Here is a 3,820-nt window from a genome sequence, read left to right as displayed (position 1 = left end):
AAAAAAAAAAAAAAAAAAAAAAAAAAAAAAAAAACAAAACTTGCCAAGTAAGTTAAGTGCAAGAAGTTGCGGATGTAAAAAAAATATTAAGGGAAAATGGTTCTCCGTGGACGGAGGTGACCTGGATTTTGGAAGGAGATACAGGTTAAGGTGAGAGAGGACAGGCAACTTGGACCAAAGTAAAGATCTCAGAACGATTGAGGGCCGAAATTTTTGGAAAGGATTACATTATCTTCCAATATCGTCCACAGAGGATCAGTTCAATAAATAATTTATATTCCGTGACTCAAAAACAGTTGGTGATATTTTATGCATTTTATTTTCTACGGTGTGTTTCAGAAACAAGATGAAGAGTACGAGGTGATGTATGCTGATCCGCCTGATGTACCGGGTGAGATCACTATCAGTATGGTAACTCGGGCTGTACAAGCGATCACTTCTAGACTTAACAGTCTCGCTCAGTTCGAAGGCCCTGAGAGTCAAGTAAGTAGAATTTCAAACACTCTGTATACAGGGTGTCCCAGAATTCATGCTTAAACTGTTTTTTCTCGCGCTGTTTACTACTTGCGTACTGCAGTACTAGTTGCGAAATAAATTTACAGGTAGACAATACTACTTGGGTACTAAAGATTATCTACCTGCGTTCTGGATAAAAACAGGTAGATTTTCGAAGTAAGCGGAAAAATACGGGAAAAGGTGAGTTGGTTCCCAAAAAAAGGTCCATTTTTGTCACGTATGAATTGGTTCCCCTTCAAAAATTTCATTTTTATGCAGTTACATTGTTGTGCTGTGTTAGTGGATTGTGAATTGCAAGTGTGTATTTGGAGATCTGAATGTGTTGGTATGTTAATAAATATGTTGTCAATATTAGTCTAATAAAGGTGTGAACGTAATAAAGGTATAGGAGAGGGTATAAGTGCCTTTATTCATATGGGGATGAAAAGGATTTCTGCTTAACTTTGATCTCCCCGTTTAATATTAAAAAATAGTTTCCCTTTTTTCATTAACTCAACTCATATCGCTTTTTGAGTTTTTTATTCAGAAGCTTTTACAAATTACACGCTGCTGCAGTATAGACTCGATGGATCTGGTGAATGACATTTGCTATCGTGTTCCCTGTACGAGAATTAGAAGCAATGAACTCTACGAATTTTTCGCTATACCTCGATCCTCACACTCCAATCTGTCTCCTATCTATAGAGCTCTTACTGAGTATAACAAATACCACTCAGATGCCATTGACATAGACCTATCTGTCCCATACAATCAATTCTTGAAAACTTTAAAAAATATTCTTTACAATAACTAATATATCAGTTTTTAGTCCGTCCTTCCTTTATTATTACAATAGTAATAAAAAGGTATAAGGGACGGACTATTGTATTCGCTTCGGTGTCATCTAGGTACCCCCCTCTTTTTTTAAAAATATCAAATGTAATACCTATGTAAATTGTATGTAATGAGTTTTATCAATACAATAAATATTAATTGAATTGAATTGAATTGAATTGAATTTATATCAAATTAAAGGTCTTTTTACCAGGATCACGAAAATGGTGGTGCAAATTTTGTCCAGAAAACCATAAAGCCAAAAAACCAAAAAAACTGGTTTTTGGGGGATTTTTTTCACATTTTCTCACACAAATGAGCTCTGATCTTGAAATTTGTCCGACGACCTATGAACTCAAAGCGAGAAAGTTTTAGATAACACTTCAGTCGTTAATTTAAGACCGGTTTTAGCGTCACCTAGGTTAAGTAACTCAAAGCGAGAATTTTCCACATTTTCTCACACAAATGAGCTCTGATCTTGAAATTTGTCGCGACGACCTATGAACTCAAAGCGAGAAAGTTTCTTCACATTTTCTCACACAAATGAGCTCTGATCTCGAAATTTGTCGCGACGACCTATGAACTCAAAGCGAGAAAGTTTTAGATATAACACTTCAGTCGTTATTTTAAGACCGGTTTTAGCGTCACCTATGTTAAGCTACGCCGAGCAAGGCCAATAAATGGACGGGTGACTTAAACCTTATATTGGGAATAAAGGGAGAACGGGCTCTAGTCTTGATTTTAAATCATTACATGAAAGTATAATCGAAAAATCAAATCAAGAATAATAATAAACTGAATATTAAACAAATTAGGTAGGTACATAGGCACTGATTTTCTTTAATCACGATCGAATAAACTACGGGCTAAAAAATTCCCGGAGGGACGGACCCAGCTTGTTGACATTGTATAAGACTGCAGAATCTTCGTGTCTTGTGTTGTGTGTATGATTTGTGCGTTGTAATGTGTTGGACATGTTGTATTTGTTTATGAAGTATAACACTTTGTAAAAGTATAATTGTGTTACGTTGAATGTATTGAATTCTTTGTATAATTTGTCTGTGTTATATCTCCTATGTTTTTTTGTAATGATGCGAAGTAATATGTTTTGTGTAATTGTGTGCGCTGTAGTGGTTGTAAAGTTGTTTTGTATGCACTCCCCCAGCCTATAATTCTATATTGAAGTATAGACTGAGCAAATGCATAGTATATTGTTTTTAGATTTTTTATAGATAAAATGGTTCTTAAATTTAGAAAAACATGGAATAGTCTTCGTATTTTTTTAGTTAAAAGTGAAATGTGTTCTTTGAATTTGAAATGATTGTCTATGATTATTCCAAGATATTTGAAAGATGTTACGTGTTTAAGTTTTATGAAGTTACATTGTTGTGCTGTGTTAGTGGACTGTGAATTGCAAGTGTGTATTTGGAGATCTGAATGTGTTGGTTGACCTTTTTCTGTAAGTGTGACTGTCATGTATGATGTTTTTGATGCATTGATGTGTAAGTGTAGTGTTTTAAACCACTTGTATACATTATTTAAATCTGTATTTGCAACAGTGTGAAGGTCATCCCAATTGCTCCCTGTATAGACTAACAATGTATCATCCGCGAATGTGAATACCTGAGCCCTACTTATTGTTGTAATTTTATTTGTATAAATGGAATATAGCATTGGAGAATTCACAGTTCCTTGAGGTACACCAAACATTGTTAACATTGGGTCACTCATGACATGATACCTACATTCACTCTGTTTTATTTACAGGGACAAAATTTTGAAATTTTCACAACAATTTGGGGAACTGTATAATTTTGCTGGTGATCTCGTGAAGTCATAATATTACCTCCATCTCTTACTGGCAAGCTCCCTCCAAGGATCCTAATTCCCTATTCGATGCCATACCCCAACCATCATCATCTTCCCCTCACGACCAAATTTTAATAAAAACATGAAGGAAAATATTCCTCTTGTTCATTTTAAAATGAAAACTTTTTTCTTCGACTTGGTACAGAAAAAAAAACTCTTCTTCCACTTTTCTTGTGGTCTCAGGGAAAATGCCTGTTTTGTCCCTTATCCTTATACACAGCTAAACAAGCTGGGCCCGTCCCTCCGGGAATTTTTTAGCCCGTAGTTTATTCGATCGTGATTAAAGAAAATCAGTACCTATGTACCTACCTAATTTGTTTAATATTCCAGTTTATTATTATTATTGATTTGATTTTACTTTCATGTAATGATACCTTCAGGCACACTCCATTTGTCAAGGGTTTAGGCATTGCCTTGCCCTTGGGATCAATTTAATTTGAAGAAACCCATTTACTGATGAAATTTGTAATGAAACAATAAAATCAAGACTAGAGCCCGTTCTCCCTTTATTTCTTTTAATGTTTCCTAATAAATACCAATATAATGTTTAAGTCACCCATCCATTTATTGGCCTTGCTCGGCGTAGCTTAACATAGATGACGCTAAAACCGGTCTTAAATTA

General features: G+C 34.8%; 1 pseudogene; it reads left to right on the top strand.

Moving 5' to 3' along the window:
• Positions 1-736, top strand: part of LOC103518684 — a 40,425-nt pseudogene extending 39,689 nt beyond the window's left edge.
• Positions 737-3,820: the final 3,084 nt, after the last annotated feature.

The sequence above is a fragment of the Diaphorina citri genome, unplaced genomic scaffold (assembly GCF_000475195.1).
Source record: "Diaphorina citri unplaced genomic scaffold, Diaci psyllid genome assembly version 1.1 scaffold2309, whole genome shotgun sequence".
Lineage (NCBI taxonomy): Eukaryota > Metazoa > Arthropoda > Insecta > Hemiptera > Psyllidae > Diaphorina > Diaphorina citri.
Note: the sequence above shows the minus strand (reverse complement) of the source record. Positions and strands in the feature narration are given on the sequence as shown.